At 39.1% G+C, this 27,119-nt stretch overlaps 1 protein-coding gene across 12 annotated transcripts in view; it reads right to left on the reverse strand.

Annotated features, from left to right (window-relative positions):
- ATXN7 (ataxin 7) overlaps window positions 1–27,119 on the reverse strand; it is a 159,252-nt gene that overhangs the window by 125,821 nt on the left and 6,312 nt on the right. The window lies entirely within an intron of this gene.

Consider the following 27,119-nt stretch of genomic DNA (forward strand, 5'->3'; position numbering starts at 1 on the left):
AGGTGCTCCATTATCTTCATAGTTGTGTGCATATATTTCAGGTAAAATGTGCTTTTTAATTAATTTGTAGAGGAGCAATGAGTTAAGGAGTCATGAAATTACAGATTAACAAACCAAAGTTAGAAAATAAGCTGGTCTTCAAATCTCACATGCAGCAGAAGAGAAAAAGCAGCAAACATGGGCAATGACATAGCTATGGGGCAGATGTTGTCTAGGTATAAAGCACAAGACAGGCTGAGCTCATATGAGAAATTCACTACTCATATACTTCTCTCCCTGTAATCCTCACTGGCTATAAAGCAAGATATGGAGGAGGTAATATTGCTTTGCTCAATTTTTATTTATTTTCATGTACTCTAAAATGGTAACCAAATATTTCTATGGCCTGAGATCCTAAGATAGGAATAAAGCATCTCTGAAAATCAGTGGCTGAAATTATATGCCATGTTTTGAACATTTATTCATAATTATCTTTATTAGGTTTTAAGTTATTTCCAGGTCATACTGCTTCCCTCTCCCTTTTTAAAAGTGTCAATTTTATTCACTCAAAATGCTATTCGATAATGCTTAATATCATTCCTACAATCTTTATAAACCAGATGTTTCTCTTCAGATTTCTAATTCCTTCCCAGTCTTTTTTTTTTTAAAAATTTCTCTGATTTCCATTTTAGTGCTCCTTTTCTGCCTTACTTCCAATAAAAGCTGCTTTCTTGTTTAACATGTCTGTCCTGAGCCAAAATGCATTTCTTTGAATCCTAAATACTTCATAGCTATGCAAAAATCACTCAAAGCTAATTACAAATTGCCATGATAGAGGCAGTCAATAAAGACATTATGTTCACGATAAGCATTCACCACCCTGATGGTGATTCCTTCAGAGTAGACAGAAGGTGAAGGCAGAACAACACCAACATCAGATTAGACTCCGCACTTGATCTTATTTCACTAGGTCAAGCCATTTTTCAGTTTTCCATCTGGACACTGCTGCTCCTTCTCCAAAGTATCCAAGGAAGTCATCAGATTCAGAATACTATGAAATATCCTTCAGGATAGTTTTGGTTTTAAAAGAATTCATCACTTACTAGTTGCATACTGTAAAAATGCTTTATAGGAAATCCAATTCTTAGAGAAAAATGATAGTTGCTGTTACTAAAAATAAACATTTAAAAACAGTAACTTCTGTACTTAGAATAGGGGTCAAAAGCCTTTCTTTAGTAGGGGAAAAACCTATTATATGCTTGTATGTATTCTCTCATTTGATCTGCTAATAACCCTGTGTTCAAAAGAGCTGTTACTGTGATCTCCATTTTACTACTGAGGAAACAGACTGAGAAAGGTCATAATTTGCTCAATATTACCCAGCAAACAAGTGGTGTGAAACTAACTAGAATCCAGGCCTTTGGTGATATTTAGTTCCCTTTCCAGTACACCAAACTGCCTCAGTGGCAACTTAATTTTGTTTTGCAAAGAGAAATAGTTAAAAAGAAATCATTTTAAAGAGACGTGGAAAATTTTCTTAGAATCATTAAACTTGATACCTTTTATTCATTCAACGACTACTATGTAATAAGCATTCAACAAATATAATTTTTAAAAAGATTTCTTTAAATGATGGTCAGTTGGCAGTGGGAGAGAAAGAAAGAAGATATAACTTGAAGCATAAGTTTATCAACTCTTTTTTTTTTAAGGGGGAGGGAGATTATATAAGACATCTTTCTCCTAGAGGAGCTCCCTAGCCTATGTTGACCCTTTTTTCTAAGAACTATGTAATTCTCAACTCCATGCCAAGTCATACTTGTACTATGGGGCTACAAACTACTTACTCCCATCTTTGTCAAAGCTGGACACACGACACAAACTGAGACAGTCAATGTGTTCTTCTTAGAACGAGAAATTGAGATGAAGAGGGTCTAGTCTGGTGGAGGCTGCAAGCTACCTCTAAGTGCTGTTTCAGTCTATAGGAAAAAGACAGTCAGCAAAGAGAGAATGAAATAATGAATGTGCTGCTCAGAGTGAATCTGACCCAAGAGGTCACTAATCTCCCGTTTCTCCCAGGAGAAAAAAATGAGAGAGAAAAAGAGAGAGAGAGAGAAATGAGAGATAGAGAAGAGAGAAGGAAGGAAGGGAGGGAGGGAGGGTCTCTGCACAGGAGTGTTCTTGGGCTTCCTTGTTACCGCCATAGCCCCTGAGTGACCCAAAGCACTTCCTTCCCTAGGTTCCCTAGGGTTCTAAGAAGCCCCTGGCATCTAGGGTAAATGCCCCCCCCCCCTTTTTTATGAGCTTATTTTTTGAACTGATTTGTGATAACTGCAAGAAAAAATGATCTTGTTCAAGATAGTAAAAAAATGTATTTTAAAAATAGAGCTATCACCAGAATGTGTTATAAAAGAATATACTGCAGAAGCCCAAAGGGTTCAGAAACACCCCATCATTCATTTTAAACAGAGAAAAGCCTACAATGCTACATGGGCAGTGTTATATTGGCTTTTACAGGGAAAATGGCTTATTTTTGAGGAGTAACATTTCTGTGTGCTTTTAAGATTCAGAACTTTGTTGCAACTTAAGGCATAATCTGAATCACCTCTTGTTATGTCATCCAGTCTGTCAAAATTAAGTATAAATCTAATCACAATAAAGAAAAAAGGCTAAACCAAGTCAGTCTTGTTTTTAACAGAATAAACTTAACTTCTTAACTTATAGGCAAAATCACCAAGCTTTAATGTGAGACTGGCACTCTAGCTTCTTAAAGAGGGCATAAGAGGGAAGAAAAGGGGCTGGAGAAATGAATCCTACAAGGAAAACACTTGTGATCTTATAAATTAGAGCTTGTTGCAGGAGAGGGAATAGGGAGAAAAAAAAACAAAACAAAGTAACCTGAAACCTTGAAGGCTGATTCCATTCTCTCCATTCTAGATATGAAAAGACTGAAACCAAGAGAGATGATCTCAGCTGCTTTATTTATTCAATAAAAACATGTTGAGGCTGGGGCACAGTGGTTCATGCTTGTAATCCTAGCACTTTGGGAGGCTAAAGCAGGAGGACTGCTTAAGCCCAGGAGTTCAAGACCGTTTGAGGAAGAGCAAGATGCCGTCTCTACAGAAAATTTTTAAAGACTAGCCAGGCATGGTGGCACATGCCTGTAGTCCCAGTTCCTCAGGAGACTTAGGCAGGAGGATCACTTGAGCCTGGGAAGCTGAGGCTAAGGCTGCAGTGAACCATGATCATGCCACTGTACTCCAGCCTGGGGCAACAGAATGAGACTCTACCTCAAAAACAAAACAAAACAAACTGAGAATGTGCTCCATGCCAAGTACTGTGTCTAGCACTAGAATTGGCAGTGTTATTCAGTTAAGTCACCTAACTCCTAGGCTGTGCGTTTTTCTCTTCATCTTGATACTCGCTGCAAATGGAAAAGTCCACAGGCCTAAAATAGCCCACTTTTTTGTTTTCTATGTTGATCTTGGGGGGAAAAAAATGGCTTTGTTGCTAATATTTGAAAGGCAGGAAGATTCACATAAAATTCCAAACTCCTGTTTCTCTGGGAAAATCTAAAACTCTGGCCACAGGGGCCAACTTTCTTGGAGGAGATGACTGAATGAAGCTGTGTTGCGAGCTGCCCTTTGTCACTGGGCATGTAATTTCCAAAGTACTCAGCTAGCTGCATCACTTATTTTCCTTTCAAACCTATCTCCTGTAGGTAGCCATGCTTGTGCCCCCAGAACTATACTGTCTTCCTAAATCTTTTCTTCCAAATGAAAATCGACCACCCAAATCCAAATTTTTTAGCAGGTTACAAAAAGGTTTAAACCAAGTTATATATCAACTGCAGACATATTCTCCAAAAATACAAATTAACATGGCATCTAGTCTATTCTCTCTCTTTGGACCCCAGTTCCACCTTGCTTTCACTCTCACAGGCTTTCTCCTTGGCAAAGCAAATTTAAGAACAAAACTCTATACACAACCTCTTTTTTCAATGCTGCTACTGGGTATTTCCCTCTTCAAAGGTTAGAGGGTTTTTCTACCTACTAAACTACAGCCACTGCTCAGTTACTCCACTGAGGATCAAGTCAATGTGAAAACACACAAGTGGAGAGGGAGTCAAGGACAATTGTGAGGAAGGGCTCCAGTAACTCTGGCCTGGGTTTCTTGAGTACATTTCAGTCACTGTAGTCAGTCCTAGGGCTTTCCCAACACTTCATGGAACGCCTCACATTCAGTCTTATTTTTAAAGGAGCCTCCATTTTCTAACAGCTTCTATTAGTACATACCTACACAATGTTTAGTCCCTCTCCTCTCTCCAAATATGTTCAACATAGCCATCCTTCACTCTTTTGCCATTTCAGGATGCACAGTTCTCCCATCTTGAGCCCATCTCTCCCAGGCTTCACTGAGGTTAACTAGGTTCCTTCTTCTTTTAGCAAAGAAAGGTCAGCAAGGCATTTTTTTTTTGTCCATTATTTGTGACTATAGGGCATCATTTCACCATTAGCCTAAAAGAAAACTAAAATATAAAATTCCCAGTAATTCTCCCATTTGTCATTGTGCAAAACCTTGATCAAGTCAGTAGATTTGAAAGTCAATTTATGAGAGCACATGACAATAGTAATAGTAGGAGTAACTGACATTTACTGAACACTTACCACGTGCCCAGTAACAAAAAGTAAGCCTTTTACATGTATCATCTCACTTAGTATTCCCATCTATAACAAAGGAACTCTTTCTGTGCTCCTTTAACAGAAAACTGAGGCTTGTGAGATGAGGCCAATAAAAGCTGAGGTAGTGTATGTTAGAGTTGAGCTTAAAACCATTTCCTTCACTGCCATACACCACAATTCCCGCCTGTTTCTCCACACCTGCTGCTCATGCCGCCTTGAACTCCTTTCTTACTTTCCAAGTAACTCATATCCACACTTCAAAACCCAGCTCAGATGAAACTTTATCAGGTCATCATGCCTACTGCTCTAGGTAGGCTTCCTGGAGGCTGGGTCCGCAACATTTCATCCTTGGATCCCTAGGGCCCAGTGCTGTTAAGTGTTAATAAATGCCTGATGAATTGAATTGGATAAAATGGAACCACAGGTTCTGACGGCTACCCAGGTTAATATGTGCCTGGAGTGGGATGCTATGGCCTTGCTAAGAACTTGCAATTAGGCCAGTGGAATAAAGAGCTGCTCTGGCATTTACCTTCACTCTTCCCAGGCAAACTCACCTACGGACATCAATGCTAAGGAAGGGAGGAGGAGGGATAAGAGGCAAATTAAAGTCCACTACTCCTGTTGACAGGAGTTGGGGTGTGTGTGGTGGAGGTGTCTTCAAGGTTGACTGGCAGGAGGAAAGTCTGGGGAACAGAGAGAGTTTGTCCCCCAATAGTCTACCAGGGGAACGTTAATCTCCTGTGACTGGCCTGGGGTTACAAAATTCTAAAATGTATATATATGTCCTCAGTCAAGCCATTCTTTGCTAGTCTAGCACGGTCCCTTAGGATAGATGTTAAATAAACAAACAGCATGCATTTTACTCTGAGGCCATACTTATCAACACTACCAATAAGAACAATTTTCGCTGAGTGCTTAACTTGGATCAGACCCTCTGCTAAACTCTGTACATGTACTATCTTGTTTAATCTCCACCACAGTCCTACAAAGAATACTTGTAAGTGAGGAAATGTAGGTCTGTAACAGATAAATGGCTTGCCAAAGGTCACTTACCAAATGACTGACAGTAAGGGCAGTGGCTAGTGGGATAAATGTGGTTTTCATTAATAATGCTCATAGAGTTTTTAATTCTTCTACTCCGCCTCTTTAAAAATTACTTCCTAAATACAGGCTGAGCAGCATACAACAAATTTCACTCTTCTCTAAAAGATCCAGGGAAAATGCTTCCACTTCCATTAAGCCTTTCTAAACACTATTTGTGATAGAGATTGCTAATAGTCATCTATATTTACATTCTCTGCCTGAGCACATACTTTGCCTAAATTTCCCAATATTCATTGCAGTAAGATCAAGACATGTGACTGAATCCAAAATGTAAATAAAAATGTTACATAAGCCAGGTGTGATGGCTCACACCTACAATCCCAGCATCTTGGGAGGCTGAGGAGGGAGGATCCCTTGAGGCCAGGAGTTCGAGACTAGCCTGGGCAACACAGTAAGACTCCATCTCTATGAAAATTAAAATAAATAATTAGCCAGGTGTGGTGTCGCACACCTGTAGTACCAGCTACTTGGGAGGCTGAGGTAGGAGGATCACTTGAGCCCAGGAGTTCAAGGCTGCAGTGAGCTGTGACTGCGCCACTGCACTCCAGCTTGTGCAAGAGAGCAAGACACCATCTCTTAAAAAAAAAAAATGCTGGGTCCAGGCACAGTCGCTCGTCGCTCACGCCTGTAATCCCAGCACTTTGGGAGGCAGAGGTGGGCGGATCACTGAGATTAGGAGTTCCAGACCATCCTGGCCAACAAGGTGAAACCCCATCTCTACTCAAAATACAAAAATTAGCCAGGCGTGGTGGTGCGCGCCTATAGTCCCAGCTTCTCAGGAAGCTGAGAAACGAGAATCACTTGAACCTGGGAGGTGGAGGTTGCAGTGAGCCGAGATAGTGCCACTGCACTCCAGCCTGGGTGCAGAGTGAAACTCCATCTCAAAATAAATAAATAAATAAAATAAAATAAAATAAGAAATATTGGTTGCCAAACTTCTGGGCTAGGCCCATACAAACCTCTCTGGCTTGAGCCTCAGTCTCTCCTACCCTCTGCTGGTCAAATGGAAAGGGTTCCAAGCACCTACAGGAGGGCAGAGCCACACAATTTCACTCTTGAATGACTGGGGGAATCAATAGCCTCCTTGCCATCACACTCTGAGCTTAAACAAGAAATAAACATATATTAAGGCACTGGGGTTTCGGGTCATTATAGCAGTCAGCCTACCCTTATGAAGTATTCTTACTATCATAATTTTCATTTCACCAACAGCAACCGCTATAATTTATTGAAGGTATACTAAGTAGTAGGCATTATATTCTTTTAAATAAATTATTTTATTCACTTCTATGAAGTAGCAAAATCATACAGATAATAAAATCAAGGGTCAGAGATCAGTAATCATTTCCTCTTCTGAATATTAAAGCATTTACAGTCTGAAACATTTCAAGAATAATTATGTAATACCTTGTTATACATGTTGCAATTGATGGGTTAAGCAGTTTTTAAAGTCCTGTAGTTAGATGATATTTTCCTTTAACTCAAAACTTGTTTCCCTCATTTGGATAAACAGCTAAGAGGAGAGGGGCTGGGTCTTACATGTCTAAATTCTTTATCATTTTACACACTGTCTCATGAATATACAAATTAATAGATATAATTATATTCTTTACGCCATTTCTCACAGGCATGTATGCATTATGTCTCACTCCTTCTCTACTGTGTTTTGGTCAACAAACCCCTTGAGTAAATCTGACCAAGAAAATCGGCTTGCTACGAAGAGTTGCTTAGGATGCTGTTTATTTCAGGCCTATAACTTAATGAGCATCATTAATGCAATTTTTCAATACTGCAATTACATGCATGAATGTACATAAACACTTAGCAAAGTGGCTGGCATATAGCTGATGGTCAATAAATGATTGTTTCCCTTCTCCTCTATCCCAATAGCTACTTTAAGTACAATCATATGCTGCTTAAAGAAAACAAATGTGATCAAGGGAAAAATGTTAAGCTGGTAAGTAGAGATGACTTTAATTACCAGGAATATTTTCCCAACTGAGAGGAAGACTGTCTAAAATGTTAGGAGCCAGGCCCAAACAAAAATCAATTGCTAGTTGCAAGATTATCCTATTCATAAAAATCTGTCCTGATACAACCTCAGGAACATGAATTCTGGAGAAGCTGAGGAGCCACTGCTTATTCACTGCCATGAGCTGCAGAATGGTATCCTGGGATTCACCTTCTGTTTGCTCAGTGCTATAGGTTTGACCATGTGGCATTCCCTAGAATCATGGCATCATTATTTGTAGCCAAACACTAACATGCCCTCCTATAGATCCCAGAATATTCTCCACATTTTGTCAGAAAACAGTATGCCAGCATCTGAAGATCTGATTTTTCTGAGGCTATTTCCAGCCCTTGCCTATCCATAGAACTCCATTTCCTACTTAAGATATTCGAAGAAGCTTAATATGATGCAGACACTTGATTTCATATGGTGACATTCCACAATTCTGTGACATAAGCTAATTAATGTAAATTAATTAACGTAAATATTTCAACTGCTCTTCATTTAAATATCATGTTCCAAAAAGTCTCTCTCCTTTGAAGATTTCAAGATGAAATGGAGTACAAATATGGTCAGTTACTTTATTTGGTATAAACATTTGGACTTCTTATTCCTGTTCTTCATCAATTGTAATATCTACTTTGTTGACAGGATGGACTTTTCCCAGGGTAATTTTCCCTTTAACATCAGGGTATCACCCTTAACAGCAGGCAATAAGGTTAATGCTATAATCAGCTATTACGTCGGCATATTCGACTTTAGCTGCTGTTCAAATATAGCAACACAGAGTATGGAACACCCAAGCTAGAAAAATATGGTCTTAAAAATTAGTGAATCAAACTCTGGGTAACAACTTTAAAAAAATAAATATTCTTTTAAAAATTTTATCATATTCTTTTAAAAATAAAATTCTTTTTAAAATGCTAAGTGAAAAAAGCCAATTTTAAAAGATCACATTTATGTAACATTCCCAAAATGACAAATTTAGAGTTGGAGAACTGATTAGCAGCTGCCAGGAGTTAGGGACTGTGAGAGTAACAGGAATGAATGTGGCTATAAAGGGGTAGCACAGGGGAGATCTGATTTTTTTTTTTTTTTTTGATACAGAGTCTTGCTGCGTCGCCAGGCTGGAGTACACTGGCACGATCTCGGCCCACTGCAACTTCCGCCTCCTGGGCGATTCTCCTGCCTCAGCCTCCCGAGTAACCGGGATTACAGGCACTTGACACTACGCCTGGCTAATTTTTGTATTTTTAGTAGAGACGGGGTTTCACCATGTTGGCCAAGAGGGTCTCTATCTCTTGAGCTCATGATATGCCCACCTCAGTCTCCCAAAGTGCTGGGATTACAGGCGTGACCACTGCGCCTGGCCAAGATCTTTTCAGTGATACAATAGTTCTGTATCTTGATTGTGGCAGTGACTACACGAAAATACACCTGATATGATGACACAGAACCATACACGTACTTTAAACCAATGTTAATTTCCTGGTTTTAATACTGCACTATAGTTAAGACATAATAGGAGAAACTGGGTGAAGAATAACCAGGACCTCTCTGAACCATCTTTGCAATTTCCTAAAAATTTATAATTATCTCAAAATAACAAGTTAAAAATATAGCTTAAAAATGTTGAATTATAAACATATTTCACAGAATAATCTATTCAACTCATATTATTAAATAATATCCAAGCCTCTGTAAAAATCTCTTATCATCTGACTTTCCATTTTGTACACAAAGCAACTACTGATTATCCTGATGGAAGAAGGGAGTGAAAATAGAGGTTTTAGAGTTGGTTTTGCTATCAGGATGCTTACTGTTCATAACACTGTAACAGAATATTTTCGCAGTCAACATCTGGGTATTTTACAAAGGAGTAGGTAGCACACAATATGTAAAAAATAAAAACATGTATTTAAAGTCTCCTTATATCCTAAAATCTATAAGATTTTTCCATTAAAAAAAAAAGAGAGAAAGAAAGGCTGAGAGCAGCATTACACACCTCTAATCCCAGCACTTTAGGAAGCTGAGGCAGGTGGATTGCTTGAGACCAGCTTGGGCAACAAAGTGAAACCCTGTCTCTACAAAAAAATACAAAAAGTAGCTGGTGTGATGACACATGCCTGTAGTCCCAGCTACTTGGGAGACTGAGGTGGGAGGATCACTTGAGCCTGGGAGGTTGAGGCTGCAGTGAACTGAGATAGTGCTACCATACTCCAGCCTGGGTGGCAGAGTAAGACTCTGTCTAAAAAAAAAATAATAAAATAAATAATAAAACAGAGATTCATCTAATAGATACTTTAAGCATAATTTAAAAATAAAAAAACATATTTTGTGGTTTCTATGTGCTAATCAAGATGTCACTGTGCATGTGATTATACGTAATTTCCAAAATATATTATTAGACTTATGTGACTACCAAACAATGGACTTTTTTAAATGTACACATGGCAATAGTTTCTACAATTCAAATATCTCTCTGGCTAAATTAATACAAATTTTTGCAATGTGCCAATAATAAATAAGAGACAAAAAGAATTCTGGAAGCTGGGAGATTCAAATTAAGCAAAGCCAGTGTAAGTCATTTTCACTAGGGTTTCAGACAGAGATCTTTTATCACTGGTTGAAATATAACATTCTGGGACTACATCACAAACATGCCCCCGATTCCCTGTATCTCACACCTAGGCGGGCTCAACACCAGTTCGTCATGACTGAATCTAAAGAGACATTGGCAGCACTTCATAAATACCTTCCTGTTCGTGTGATGCAATTTGACCTACATTTCCAGTGCCCATTGAAACTTCATGGGAGGGGGAAGAGGAGAGTTTTTCATTTCTCCTACCCTCTGATTAACTAGGACAGCAAATGCCACTCAAGGGACTGCTACTGGGCAGAAGCAAAGTGGAAAAAAGTCATGCCAGTAGGAAATTCCACAGGAGGACATTTAGAAATACTGCGTTCTCTGATTCTGCAAACAAACTGTCATGGCTTTATAAGACAACAGCAAGGAAGAATTGCCCCACTTTACACCATAAGACCAGAACACTAAGGGCTATTTTATTTACCTCAGGCTCCCTATAGGATGAAAATTAAACTTGAACTATAGACTATTATCCTTGCCACAGTCTTTTTTAAAAATAAACTTTTAATTTTAGGATGACTTTAAATTTACAGAAAACTTGCAAAGATTATACAGAGTTTCTGTAAACTCGACATCTAGTTTTCCCTATTGTTAACCTCTTATATAAGTATGGTATCTTTGTCACAGCTAATGAACCAATACCAACGTGTGATTATGTATTTTCCTTCAGCTTTAAGGCACGATTGACAAAATTATACAGTGTAAATAGGATGTTTTATGTATATGTTATAAAATAATTAAATCAAGCTAATTAGCATATCTGTCGCCTCATTTTTTTGGGGGGTGAGAACATTTAAGATCTACTCTCAGCAATTTTCAAGTATACAGTATTATTAACTATAGTCACCATTACTGCATAACAGATTCCTTGAACTCATTCATCCTAACTGAAACTTGTACTCTTCGATCAACATCTCCCCATTTCCCTCATCACTCCCCCAACTCCCAGCCTCTGGCAACCATTATTCTACTCTCTGCTTCTGTGGTTCAATATTTTTACATTCCACATGTGAGATTCCTGCAGTATTTGCCTTTTTGTGTCTGGCTTATTTCACTTAATATCCTCCAGGTTCATCCATGTTGTCGAAAATGAGAGGATTTCCTTCTTTTTTAAGGCTGAATAGTCTTACATTATTTGCATATATACACTGGATATCACTTTTTTATCTTTTTTTTTGAGACAGAGTCTCGTTCTGGAGTATAGTGGCGTGATCCCAGCTCACTGCAACCTTCACCTCTCAGGTTGAAGTGATTCTCCTGTCTCTGCCTCTCAAGTAGCTGGGACTACAGGTGTACGCTACCATGCCCTGCTAATTTTTTGTATTTTTAGTAGAAATGGGGTTTCACCATGTTGGCCCGGCTAAATTGAACTCCTGGTCTCAAATGATTCACCTACCTTGGCCTCCCAAAGTGCTGAGATTACAGGCATAAGCCACTGTGCCTGGCCTAAATATCACATTTTCTTTATCCATTCATCCATTGATGGATACCAAGATTGACTCCACATCTTGGCTATTGTGAATAATGCTGCAATGAACATGGAAGTGCAGATACCTCTGTGACATACTGATTTCCTTTGGATATATATCCAGAAGTAGGACTGATGGGTCACATAGTTCTTTTCTATTTTTAATTTTTTTGATAAACCTCCATACTGTTTTTCGTAATGGCTGTACTACAATTTACATCCCCACTACCAGTGTACAAAGATTCCCTTTTCTCTACACACTAACCAATACTTGTTATCTTCTGTCTTTTTGAATAGCCATTCTAACAGGAGTGAGGTGATATCTCACTGTGGTTTTAACTTGCATGTCCCTGATGATTAGTGATATTGAGTATCTTTTCATATACCTGTTGGCCATCTGTACATCTTCTTTGTCAATTCAGGTTCTTTCTCCTTTTTTAATTGGGTTATCTGTTTTGTTATTGAGTTCCTTATATATTTTAGATATCAACCCCTTATCAGATGTATGGTTTGCAAATATTTTCTCCCATACTGTTGATGGTCTTTTCACTCTGTTGACTATTTCCTTTGTTATACAAAAGCTGTTTAGTTTGATGCAACCCCATTTTTCTATTTTTTGGTTACCTGTGCTTTGGGGGTGATATCCAAAAAATCACTGCCCAGGCCAATGTCAGCAAGCTGTCTCTTTCCTCCCTTTCCATATTGCACTCTTCGGAAAGAAGTCACTAGGCACAGCTCAGATTTAAAAGATGGGCAGTGGGCTGCGTGCGGTAGCTCACAATGTAATCCCAGCACTTTGGGAGGCTGAGGCAGGTGAATCGCTTGAGCCCAGGAGTTCAAGACCAGCCTAGGCAACACAGTGAAATCCCATCTCTATAAAAAAATACAAAAAAAAAAAAAAATTACCTGGGCATGGTGGCACACACCTGTAGTTCCAGCTACTCAGAAGCTGAGGTGGGAAGACACCTTGAGCCCAAGAGACGGAGGCTGCAGTGAGCTAAGATTGTGCCACCGCACTCCAGCCTGGGTGACAGATGGAGATCCTGACCCCCCACCCCCGCCAAAAAAAAAAAAAAAAGGTTGCCAGTGATGTTCCATCTCCTTGAGAGAAGATTATTTGCATAAATCATTTGGAGTTGTTTTATATTAAAGATTTATCTATTCTCTCCCATTTGCTTATTTATCCAATCATTTATTTATACCAGTATGGCCTCATGGATATTTATGATTTTATATCACATATTATTTATATATTTATATGAGCCTTTAAATATATATATACACTGTGTATTTTATTTACATCTATTTTATATATTGGATTACAATCTAATACTATGTTTTTTAGCTGCTCAAATTGCTCTAGGTTTGACCTTTGGGAGCTCTTTCAGTTGTCTCTTTGGTCCCTTTGACATACCCCATCATTGTGTGTGGGGAGGGAGACGGAGAGAGGGGGAGAGGGGGAGAGGGAGGCGGGGAGAGAGGGAGAGAGAGAGACAGACAGAGAGAGAGAGAGAGAGAGAGAGACTGCGTGTGTTATTTTCTTACTTTCTGGAACTAGAAGATACTACAGGCTCATATTGTTTATTCCCTGTCCCAGGCACAGAATCTCCTTTTAATGGAGAATGGTATTAGAAACCAAGATCTAGACACTGGGTCTTAATGTTTGACACTTTAAAATGTCTACATGAACTACTTCTATAGTAAATGAACAAAATTATCTCTTTAAGTATCTTCATTTTGTGGCATAAAATAATAAATCACAAAAAGGATGCTTGGTAATCAATCAATCTTGGTAATCAGGCTACCATCTGGCTTTCAGGTTTGACAGGGTCAATAAATACCCTAATCAAGTTCCCCCAGGGGAAAAAAATATTTATTTTTTCTGTTGTTGGGGGAAACGAGAAGAAATCTAGAATTAAATGCTACTTGTTTGCTATTCTATGCAATAAGATATCCTCTTTTCTCCCCTCAATACTAAATGATATTTCCTTGGTGTCAACTCTTAATTACCTGAGCTAATGGAAAATAGAAATATCAATCAGATCTGGCTTTGAAATACACTAGTGATGACTTATGGCAGTTACACCTTCCTATTTATGTTTAAATAGCATAGTTACATAGGATTATTTAGGATAGTTACACCTACCCTATTTGCTTATCTTAATGTTACAACTAGGTTTTTTGTTGTTGTTGTTTTAACTGGGAATAAATGAATCAGTTGAACACAAGCACAGCGCCTGGAGCTTCTTGGGCAGTAGGGGTACCTAGTGGGAAGTGAACATATTTCTAGACATAACTAAATTGCCCACACTGGAGTTAATCCCATGCAACACACACTGGGCAATTCTTCATCTCAGCCTTCAACCATTAATCTGCAATATTAACAAATGGACTATGCTAATAAAATCTCTGGTGACCTCAGACTTTTTTAAAATGGATAACAGGCTGGGGCCAGGATCTCATACTGCTAATACTGCTTTTCTCTATCTTTTTTTCACTTGGACTGATTCAGATTTATATTCAATAAACATTTACTGAGCCTCTACTATGCACCAGGCAGCACACCATGCACCAGGCAGCACACCATGCCTAGTGCTTCCAATTAATCCAATAATGAGAAATAATTAAGGGCCCTGTTTCCATTTTTCCCTTCCAGCAGAGCTGCTCAAGTTGATGGAAGGTAAGTCGAGCCTTTACACAATGCTGAAGGCTCAAAAAGTTTTGGAGAAACACATGGTTTAGTGTCCATCTCTATAGCTGTCTAATAACATCTTACAAAGAAAAGATCACAACCCTTATCCGTAAAATAAATACTGTGTAATCAAACCTACTTCTCAGGAAGAATCCATGGAAAACGCAGTCCTGGCACACACCACGGGCTCTTTAAGTACTGGCTCATGTTCATATTATGCATTTCATCTATATGTTCATCCTAAACACACCTAGGAAACACCAAAACTGCCTCACTAAGGTGTTCACTGCCTTTCTTAATTGCCAGCTTTACTTTGTAAGATCCTAAAATCATGATCTTTAAAAATGTCAGTACCTACGTCCCAATCAACCTGTCTGATAAATAAACAACACATATTCATTTAAGAGTCATAGGCCAGAGGCCAAGTTCAGTGGCTCACACCTGTAATCCCAGCACTTTGAGAGGCTGAGGCAGGTGAATTACCTGAGGACAGGAGTTTGAGATCAGCCTGGTCAACATGGTGAAATCCGTCTCTACTAAAAATACAAAAAAATTAGCTGGGCATGGTGGCGTTGTGTCTGCATTCCCAACTACTTGGGAGATTGAGGCATGAGAATTGCCTGAACCTGTGAGGCAGAGGTTGCAGTGAGCCAAGATTGCACCACTGCACTCCAGCCTGGGCGACAGAGAAGACTCCGACCCCCCAAAAAAAGAGTCGAAGGCCAGAATGGATAGGTCATATTAAAAACAGTAACAGCTAATGTTGCCTAAAAGTTTATTTTATACCACGCACTGTGTAAATGTTGCATGACAAGCTGACAAGATAGGTATTTTAACTATTTCTAATTTCCAGATGAGAAACAGGCCAGAGAGGTGAAGTAACTTGTGTAAGGTTGCCATCCAGCTGGGCTAGGCAATCTGTCCTCAAAGGAAAACAATAATAGCAGCAGCAAAATTATACTGCTGCAACTAAACATAAAAATCCATTCCTCACCTCACAATGCTGGTTCCTTTTCAAACAATGTCACACTGGGTGCAGCAGAATGAAATAATTAAATGTGTTCTTTACTAGAGATGCAAACTGAGAGAAGGGCTTTGGATACTTCTGCCCCCAAGATGGACTCCAAATTGGGACTTCCTGCTTCCAAAATATTTTCAACAATAAATAAAATCCATCAAAGACTCCCCAGAGTGTTTAGCAGAAAGTAACTCCCTGGCCCAGCCTGGCCCAGCAGCCTGTAAGTCCCTTTACTCTCTGGCCCAACCTTATAGTTCTTAGCCCTGTAGAATGTTGTGGCTCACGCCTGTAATCCCAACACTCTGGGAGGCCGAGGCGGGCAAATCACAAGGTCAGGAGTTCAAGACCAGCCCGACCAACATGGTGAAACCTCGTCCCTATTAAAAACACAAAAAATTAGTGGAGCGTAGTGGCAGGCACCTATAATCCCAGCCTCTCGGGAGGCTGAGGCAGAATAATCACATGAACCCAGGAGGCAGAGCTCTCAGTGAGCTGAGACTGTGCCACTGTACTCCAGCCCAGGCGACAGAGCGAGACTCTGTCTCAAAAAAAAAAAAAAAAGAACACTCCAACTACAATGAACAAGGCCAGTTTCCAGCACACTGAAAAGTTCTCTTAAGAGTATTTGCACTTCAGGCTGCTTCTAGACCCAACTAACTTCTTGAGAAATCAGTTTAGAGGTCACTTATCTCTTCAAATAGGCAGAGTTACTCCCATACTGATTCCCTAAAATGGTTTAAGAGATTCCCAACCTACTCCCTCCTCAACCTCAGCATTCTCAGCATTGGTACTACTCAATCACAAAAAGGCATGGCTAACAGCAATCCATTTTTTTAAATTAAATAGACCAGAGTTTAAATTCTGTTTTCTATTTTCAAACTATGTGACCTTAAGCAAATCTTTTCACTTCTCTGATGGGGTTTAACTGAAAAGATAATGCAAGTAAAGCACAGTCTGGCACACACTAAGTGCTCAATAAATGATAGCCATTATCATCATTATTCCCATTCTACAGATAACAAATTGAGACTCCAAGAAGCAAACCACTAAAGGTCACAGAACTGGTGAGTAGTAGGGGTTGGGTTGAAACCAGTTCTTTTTCCTTTGTTTGCAAGTCTCTATTGAGCGCCATGCTCTGCACTGAGGAGACAGTTGTGAAACAGACAGCAATGAACGCTATTCTCATGTTGTTTACTTCTAGTAGCAAAGAAAGCCATAAAATCTTTACACAAATAAACTGAAAGAGTGCTTTGAATGAGAAGGGCAGGGTGTCTGAACACACAGGATTTTAAAGCAAGTAACAAGGTCACTGACTTTTATCTAGAAGGTCAGGGAAGGCTTCTGTGAAGAGGCGGCATTTAAAGGAGGCAAAAAGGTGTTAGGGAGATGAGGGTGGCACCAAGCACCCCAGACAAATGAAATCTCAGTAGAAAAGACACTGAGGAAGAATGGCAAGTTCAAGGAACTAAAAAGCCAGAGCATCTGGTGAGACAGAAGATGCAGGCAGGGCCAGATCAGAGGACCACTGAAAGATCTGTTCAAAGTTTTGGATATCTTGCTTCCTTTCGGCAATGGAAAGGCACAAAAGACTGGCTGCCCTTGAGGAAACAGCAGTGAAAGGCTCACTCTGACACCAACTCCTTGCGTCAGGGCTATTTGGCACTTTTTTCATTTGTACTTCTAGGACACGGCAACTATAGCCTTTTAATATTTGTGACCAGTCTGAAAGAATCTCCGATAAAGACAGACTATGTCACTTTTCCCGCTTTTTTAATCCCACAGCTGATGCTTTTATTAAAGCACCGATTATTATAGGTAGGTTTGGTCACTATTTGGTCATAAATTTCTGGAGAACAGAGTAAATATTCATCTTCCCATGTCTCAAACCTCAAAACTCAATAAAGTTATGGACTAAAACAGACTCTATTTTGATAAGCTAAAAATCTGTTCTTTTTTGAGACAGAGTCACACTCTGTCCCCCAGAGTAGAGTGCAGTAGCGCGATCTCAGCTCACTGCAACCTTTGCTTCCCAGGTTCAAGCGATTCTCTTGCCTCAGCCTCCTGAGTAGCGGGGATTACAGGCCCGTGCCACCATGCCCGGTTAATTTTTTGTATTTTTTTTTTTTTTTAGTAGAGCTGGGGTTTCACCATGTTAGCCAGGATGGTCTCGATCTCCTGACCTCATGATCCACCCACCTCGGCCTCCCAAAGTGCTGGGATTACAGGCATGAGCCACCGCGCCCAGCCACATCTGTTCTTGTATTTCTAGATTGGTGGGATAAGAATCTTTTTGCTAATTCATTCTGCCTTATAAAGATCACCTGAGGTCAGGAGTTGGCGACCAGCCTGGTCAACATAGTGAAACCCCATCTCTACTAAAAATACAAAAATTAGCTGGGTATGGTGGCACATGCCTGTAATCCCAGCTACTCAAGAGGCTAGGCAGGGGAACTGCTTGAACCCAGGAGGCCACTGTACTTCAGCCTGGGTGACAGAGCCAGACACTATCTTGAAAAAACAAAAAAAAAAAAAAAAAAAAAAAACCTAAAGGGATAACGCATAAGGACTTAAGTTGCACTTTCCTTTTGCACCTTAACCTTAATAATAAAAAACACATTTCAGCAATGTGTCATTAAAAGTACAAGTTTTATATTTTAAGATAAATCACTTGTACAGTTCATATGCGTTATTTTTTAAATGTTAGTTTAATTTTAGCCAAGAACAAAATGCCCCAACAGAAGGTCTTTCAGTGATTTTCCAATTCTTCTGAGAACTGTTCAGATTCTCTCTCTGAATATTTAATTACTCTGATAAGAGTAGGGTAACTCTTTGGGCTATTTATATTAAAAGATAGAACTGAGTCATAATCAATAGTTCACATGCTTTAAGATTTATTTTGGGATTTCAGGAGATGAGGATGATGAGATAAAACTATGAAAGTGAGATTAAGAATATGCTATAGGGTATGGTAATAATTTTGTCTGATCCACTTTCCACCATTCTGGGCCCTGCTGAGTCCCAAGAGGCTGACCTCTATGGGCAGCATCATAGACTCATCTGCTGGCCAGCTTCGAAGTAAGTCTGGCCAACAAGAGGCACTGGAAAAAGATCAAAGAGCAAAGAAAAAAGTCAGAGAGGAGAATATTCCCTCCTTGTTCCCTCCCTGCTCTGGGCTCCCTTTCTGGCAGTGGCTGAATCCCTCCAGTACTATAGCTCCTGTTTAACAGCCCATCCACTATGGCTCCAGCTCTCACTAGACTCTAGTAACACTATTTATTCTCTTTGCTCCCTCAGACCTAGGAGTGACAATAGCCTGTCATTGCTATTAGTTTCTAGGTGACAGAAACCCATGTCATCCTGAACTCTACCCATCCTTCTGAAGATAATTCTTTCACTTAAAGTCTCTTAAACCATCTGAGTTGGATTCTGTTTCCTGCCAGATCTAAGAATGCAAACCATAGACCTGTAAAATCAGCAATCTCTCTTTTGCATGTGAGCAGTTATCACAATGGTTATTGATCTTGCAAATTAATTCCTTCACACAAAGCACTGCATGGGAGCAGAAATGACACCTTTTAAACTGGTCAGTGCAGGAGAATACAGAGAGTGCTCCTGAAAGACAGCTAGCAGAATGGAGGGGCCAACGCTTACAATTCTCTAGATAGGAGTCTGTTACTTGTCAAGAATAAAATGTTTACAAAGAGATGCCACTGCCTCCTACTTCTGCTGGGTTTCCTCTGGCTGATGGCAAGGAATCAAAGTCAGCTTTGTATTTTCACACTGAATACCAAGAAGTTGTATCACTGTCTGGGGAAGCTGCCCTGTGTGTCACTTCACTTTGCTAGTTTTTCAGACCCAGGACCTGCTTACCACTAGCCCAGGCAGACAGGAAGAGAACCAACCATCTCCTATTACTAGCCACCTGCCTGCCATCCTTCCTTCTTTCTCTTTCATCCTGGGATAAATCCTTCTTCTGCACTAATGCAAAAGATGAACAGGATGAGAGAATTCTGCTGTGCTCAGCCTTGCCTGTCTCTTTAACAGTTCTGACCAGATTAGCACTTTTCTTTTTCCACAGGAGAGGACTGGCATATGCTTATACTATAATCTGCTTTGAGCTCCTTCTCTGGATTTTTCTCTTACCAAGGCGACCGGATTTGAGGTTAGATGTTAATTGAAATCACCTGGGAGTCTGTAAATACTCTACCTTGCTGTTACTTGGTGCAAGTAATCTGAAGGATACTATATTTGTGAATATTCAGGCATTCTTTTGAATAAGAGCGGATTTAAAGAATTTTTCCAGGGGGTTGATAAGAACTTATGGCTCATATCAATAAGTCACTCCAATAAGGACCCCAAACCCCTCCCTCTGCAACTAGCAAGAATTTGGAGCTGACAAGAAACAGTTGCTAAGATAAAGAAAGACACAGACAGATATAGACAGTTGTCTAAGAAAAGATGCTCTGCTGCAAATCAGCCCAAGCTGGCCAAAGGGCCAGGCAGCTCTCATCAGCCTGAAGGCAACACCTAGCAGGCAGTCTGACAAGCAGTAGGATTAACAAAATTTGGCTCACACTATGTACCCATTTCTACCACTCTTCTACCCTTACTTCTAAGCATACCATTTCAAAGTATATTTTATTGGAGAACTCTATAAGCAGCCGGGGGGATATACATCAAATATTAAAAGTGATATCTCTAGGTAGTAGAAGTATGAGTAACTTATTTCCTTCTATCTGTGGAATTTTCTGAGTTTTCTACAAACACTTATGATTTCTGTAATCATGAAAAAAATTTTAAACAAAAACCTCTGAAAGCATTCAGGAATTTCAGTTTTTCTGTAAGACCCAAATTTATGTAATTCTTGCAACTTAAAATCTAAATTACCTTCCTTAGTTTTGAGATTTAAGATTTTTCAATAGTACAATCATTCTATGGACTTTGTTTTTAAATTAAAAAACCATTCAAAATGTGCAAAACAAGAATGCTAAATTGAATTTAAGGTGTAAATTTTTTCCGGTATATGTCACAATCTTAACTGAGACAATTAGATGCTTCAAGGTCAAACTTCACTATTTTAATATTCTGAAGTACTCTTACTACAAATGAAAATACAACTATTTCTCTCTGTAAGAACGTCATGCAGATGATATCATATGCAGTTATATGGCTAAGAGACAGATAAAACAGACTAGTGTTTCCTCCACTACAAATGCTAGCCAATAAAAACTTTCCAGTCTACAGCTGATTAATACTTGACACCAGATCTACGGAAAAGAAAGCTACTCATTGCTGGCCGTTAGCTAAAAGAACAGACACACCAAGAAACCTGCCTACTATCAGATCAGGACCGCTGTTTATTACGACAACTGATTTTTCAGTTTAGTGCCATTTACAGTACAGAAAAATCTTTTCTAGGAACTAGCTTTCCTCATAATCTATAATAGCTGAACATGTGTTATTCACTATCTTGTAGTGTTGAAATATATTAACAGGGAATCTTGGAAACCATAAACATCTTTACTAGCTTCAGGAAGCTAGTAAATTTGAACAAGCGATTCCTTTAAACTGTCTTAATGTAATGGCAAATGGTCTCTTTTCTAACTTCGATCTGCAAATGATTTATAGTTATAACTACCACAATAATAATAATCAACAGGGTAGGGAATGGAGGACACAGAGAATGGAGCCTTAAATATCTCCTCTTAGAGCAGGCAGAACACTAAAAATGCCTTTGTGTTCAGTATGCTAAAACTTAAAAATGCCAGTGAAAAAAGTATAAGGAAATGAAAAATATTTATTTTTCAATGTAGAACTTTACTCGCATTCTTTTTAGAATTAAGTTGAAGGATTCCAAAGGCTCACAGTATCTACAAAAACCGTAAGACAAAAACCAAACAAACAAAAAAATGCAAGAGGAAAAAATAGTTTTTTGACTAGCGCTTATCAAAACATGGTTAGAAGCTGTAGAAATCAGTGCCTGAAACAAATTAGAAAAAGACAACTTTAAAACAAGTGTTAAATGTCAGAACAAGGTCCCAAAAGCTACAGAAGTCTTGGGATGTATCTATTTACAAAATGGTCTGGCCAAACAAGAACCACCATATTACCACTACAGACAAGTTTATGATCCAGACTACAATGAAACTTTAAAAGTAATGGGGGGAAAGAGCCTAACATACAACCCTGCTATTAACAGAAAACTATATGGAGACCTTAATTAAACAAAAGTGTCAAGTGCTTCTCTCAAAACCTCTTGTAGTGATAGACTCGTCAGCAGAAAACAGACAGGACCATTTATACGAAGAGTCCAGGGGCTGAGAGGACAAGTGACTACATCACAAGGTGGTAATTACATTGTAAAGAAGTAAAAAAGGCCAGATCCAAGGGCTCCAAGAGGTACTTCAAACCCAGCTAATGGTGGCAAGAAGAGATGGGGTAAATCAGTTCCTCAACTGGCTATCTGTGGGGAAATAAAAAGACGCTGTGCCTCCAAGGCAAGAATAAACAGCAGCAGCTACTAATTACCAAAGTGACTACTAGACACCACCATTACACATTGTCATGGTCGGAATGTTTATGTCCCCCCAAATTCACATGTTGAAATCCTAGGCTGGGCACAGTGGCCCACACCTGTAATCCCAGCACTTTGGGAGGCAGAGGCAGGAGGATTACTTGAGCTCAGGAGTTCAAGACCAACCTGGGCAACACAGCAAGATCCTGTCTATTCAGAAAACACAAAAAATTAGCTGAGTGTGATGGCATGCACCTGCAGTCCCAGCTACTCGGGAGGCTGAGGTGGCAGAATCACTTGCCACTCAGGAGTTTAAGACCAGCCTGGACAACATGGCAAAACCCCATCTCTACAAAAAATAAAACTAAAATAAATAAAATAAAATCCTAACCCTCCAGGTGATGGTAATAGGATGTGGGACCTTTTCGGGGGTGATTAGGTCATAAGGGCAGAACCTTCATGAATAAGATTAGTGCCATTACGAAAGAGTCCCAGGAGCTTGTTTGACCCTTCCACCATGTGACACCAGCTATGAAACAGGAAACAAGCCCTCATCAGACACAGAATCTGCTGGTGCCCTGATCATGGACTTCTCAGCCTTCAGAACTGTAAGAAACAAAGGTACATTGTTTACAAACTACCCAGTTTATGGTATTTTGTTAGAGTAGCCTGAACAGACTAAGACACACACCAATGTCACTACTATAAGGGAACATTACTCAAATGAGGCCAAACATTAGTTTACCCATCTCCAGTTCAGCCTGGAAACTTCAGAATCCAGAAAAGAGGCTTCTGCAGTTAGTAAAGCACTGTTCTAGAACCACGCTAAATGGGCAATCAGAACACCTAGGTTCTGCAATAGTCCTAGGCTGGAGAGGAAATCACCCTTTCTAAACCTTATCCTCAGCTGAAAAATAGAGAAAATATTTCCTCTTCCCCGACTTCAAAGGATTGGAATATACAATGAAACAAGAGGACATACATGAAAATGCTCTGCATAAAATCACACTGTATATGTACAGCATTTTATCATTTGAAGTGTGGTTTAACTCATACTTACAAAGGCCAAATAAATGTAGGTTGCCCCTTCAGCCTATAAGCTATAAAATCTAACATGCTTATTTTAAAGTATTAGCAAAGTTACAGTGAAAGCACTTAGACATAAGAAGACAGAAAAATAAATGCAGAGAAATTTGAGAAAATTTAGTGCAGAGACCACAAACTTTATTTATCTCACTGGGTTCTAAGACGATCACTATACACTGGATAAAAATGTTTATAGTGACTCTGTTACCAACAAATGGTTAGAGTCTATATGCTTTTCTTTAAAAATCAGGAAAACGTATATTTCAGGAAAGACTATCATGTAAAAAACACATGTAGTACTGCACTTACAGTGGTAAGTACCAGTAAGGTTAAATGGAAATAGACAGTGTAGAGCCACAAGAATGCTTTTAAAGATGGGGGTTTAAGAATCCTTGGGGCCAGGTGTGGTGGCTCATGCCTATAATCCTAGCACTTTGGGAGGCCAAGGTGGGAGGATGGCTTGAGCCCAGAAATTGGAGACCAGTCTGGATAACAGAGTCTCTACAAAAAAGAAAAAAAAATTTAATTAGCCAGGTATGGTGGCACACACCTGTATCTCCTACTTCTTAAGAAGCTGCAGTGGGAGGACTGCTTGAAGCCAGGAGGTCAAGGCTGCAGTAAGCCATGACTGTGCCACTGCGCTCCAGCCTAGGTGACAGAGAGACAGCTTGTTTCAAAAAGAAAACAAAACCCTTGGATGTAGGGTTGGGAAGGAGAGGGGTGAACCAGGGATCATTATGGTGTTGCTTATATGTGATACAATGTCTAAACCAAGTCCACTCATAGTGAGTGGCCCACAGATGTTCAGATAGTAAATAACTGTTGGTTTTACCTGCCTTCCATCAATTCCCACTGCTGGGGAATGACAGCTCCCCTAAAGGGTACTGTCTGAGTGAGGCAATAACCAAGGCACCTGCTAGGACCCAGTCTGGGCATGAAAGATACACTCTCAGTAGAAAGTGGGATTAAAAACTGCTGGAAAGGTTAGCTCTCCTGTATCCTGAGAAGACTGTCTACTGAGTCCTGCTACCTGGATCCCTGAAGCTGCTCTAGATCTGGTTCACTCTGAAGCCTGATTCTTTGGCATTATTGTCACCACATCCCTCCAGCAACCTCTTTTTTTTTTTTTTTGTTTAGTCAGATTTAGTTCCTACTGCTTACAACCAAAGATCTCTGGCTGATTAGCTGTTATACTGTGTCTAGAAGAACTGCATTTTCTGAAAAACTGGGGGGACAAAATTAATTTGATTCGCAATTAAACCATTAATTTTACATTGAAAAGGGATACATTATAGAGTAGAATACAAAATTCATGTAAAATTTTAAGATAATGGATTTTGAGATTTTAAAAAACATGCTTCCTCCCACTTCCCACCCTTCTTCTCTCCCTCCCCCATGCAAGTTCTTTAGTGATGGGATTAAGAAACACTGGTATAGAAATAAATTTTCCTTAACTTTTAAGATCTGTCCCTAACTAGATAAAAGCTCTAGGGCAGGTTACTTAACCTTTCTAAGGCTCACTTTTCATACCTTTAAAATGGGATAATACTACCTACATGTAGACCTGTTATCCCAAGAGATAACACAGGAAACCATTTAGCACTGTTCCTCAGAGTAGTTTTATCAGCCATGGCAAACAAACATAGTTAATAGAAGCAAGTTGGCACATAGGTTGATGGCTGCAACAATTCCCTGTAGGCTATCCTGTGCAATATGACTTGGCAGCATTTGCCATCAAGAGGGGGTATCTTTGTCCAACCCCTTGAATTTGAGTTGGCCTTGTGACTTGCTTTGACTAGCAGAATATGGCAGAGTGGTACTTTGTGACTCCTAAGCTTAAGCCTCCAGAAACCTTCCAGTTCTCATCCTCTTGAAACAAAGTGCCTCCACCTGAGGAAATCTGGTCTAGGCTGCTAGAAGATGAGATTATGTGGAGCTCAGAGAGATATCCCAACTTGACTAACTAGTTCTGACTCAAGACTTAAGAGGACTGCAGCCACATTAGTGACCTCAGGCCAGGCACCACCAATGGAAGAATTGCTCTGCCCTAATTATGAGAAAAAAAAATGGTATGTGTTTTAAGCCACAAAGTTTTGGAATGGGTAGTTAACAATAGATAACTGACAGACATGCTTCATGAATTATCATAATATTTCTATATTTTATAGTCTATTCACTTCCTAAATTTTCCTATAACAAACTCTAAGGCCCAAAGTCCACAAAAAGTCACTATGTCACAGCCAGATGTGGTTACGTTTCTCATTCTTCAAGGCTAGATCAACGTTTCTAATTTCATGTAAAAATGAACTGTATCGCTACCAGAATGAGGGGTATAGGACATAGAACATACTCCAAAGCCAAAATAACTGAAGTGAAAATTTGCTAAAATTATCATAGTTAAACCACAAAGATGCAGGTGCAAATAAAGTTGAGTTGCATTTGAAGGTAACTGGCTAAGGAAAAAAAGGAACAATTTAATTGATAATTTAATTAAAGCATTAAATTATAAAAGGTTTTGATTTTTAATTTTTTAAAAAACAGATTATTATAATCTGTTTAACAATCAAAATTATAGTTTTAGATTATAATTTAATAATTAAAATAGATTCTCCCCTGTAACAATTCTTGCTCCTGGCATTTTCTTCCATATACTTCAAAGATGACCAAAATCCTATTCTAAAAGTTCCATCTTATACATAGTCTCATTATATACCCTTTTTTCCTATGAATAAATATTGACTGCATCATGCTTTTTAAAGATTGCAGCATATTCCACTACATGGATAGACCCTAATTCACTTAATTAATCCCTCATCAATAGGTATTTAGATCACTTTCTATGTTTTGTTATTATTAAAGGAGAGGTGAGCAGTCTGGAACATACATCTGTGCATACACTTCACCAACTGTTTCTTTAAATTCCTAGATGTGAATTTATCTTTTTTTCTTTTTTTGTAATGACTTTGGGTTCATATTGCTCAAACTGTCATCCAAAAGATATGTATCAAATTTACTTTTTTTTAACAAGAAGGAAATCCTTAAATGCTAAAAGAACACATTTTACATCTCTAATATCTATATATAAAATGGCAATTTTTAAAATTGCATTTTATCTCTATCTAAAATACTGACTCATGCCTCTTATACTGTATTTACTGTACATTTGGAGGGGGAAAAATCCTACAATACCCAAATAATTTCTAGTGGTTTTATTTTCAGCACAATGTTGTTTTGAAAAGGTAAACTCCAAAAAGAGTGTACTTGCTGCGAAATAAGCAAATCAGTAGAGAATGTTGAAAAGCAGGAAAGGAAGCAAAAAATAAACTAATCAGTTAGAGCAGTTACCAGGTCATCAAATCTGCATCCTTACACAATGGCCAGGAGAGAAAGGTAGAGAGAGTGAAAAGGTGAAACTAAAAGCAGCAGCCCTCAGAGCTTCAGGGATGGCAGGATGAAATTACACACAGACGTATATATCTACATGCTCTGTACACGCCAATCCTGGAGCTAATCTCCAGGGGTTAGAACACAAGAGGAATCTTTGTGTGCTTTATAGGACCAAACATCATGCAGAAAGGGAATGGGAAAGACTAGGATACACATTTCCTTTAGGGTAAGAAGGTCTAGTTAGCAGCTTGAGGGGCCAGTATCAATTACTTCCCTTCCAGGGCAAAGAAGGATTAACAGGAACATTAAGCAAAAGACAGCTCCAAAAGCACCGATTGCCTTCAAAAACCATCACATCTGAGAGGGTCCAATCATCAAGCTCTATTAAAAAATGGGCAAGGTGAGAACACCTAACAGTAAATAAAATTAACTGGTGACAGAATCATGCATGTGCTAAGAAGTAAAGGCCACACAATATGACTAATAACAACTTATTGACTAAAGTTTCATCCTATCCAAAGAGATGAGGGCATT

This window comes from Piliocolobus tephrosceles, chromosome 2 (genome assembly GCF_002776525.5).
Source record: "Piliocolobus tephrosceles isolate RC106 chromosome 2, ASM277652v3, whole genome shotgun sequence".
Lineage (NCBI taxonomy): Eukaryota > Metazoa > Chordata > Mammalia > Primates > Cercopithecidae > Piliocolobus > Piliocolobus tephrosceles.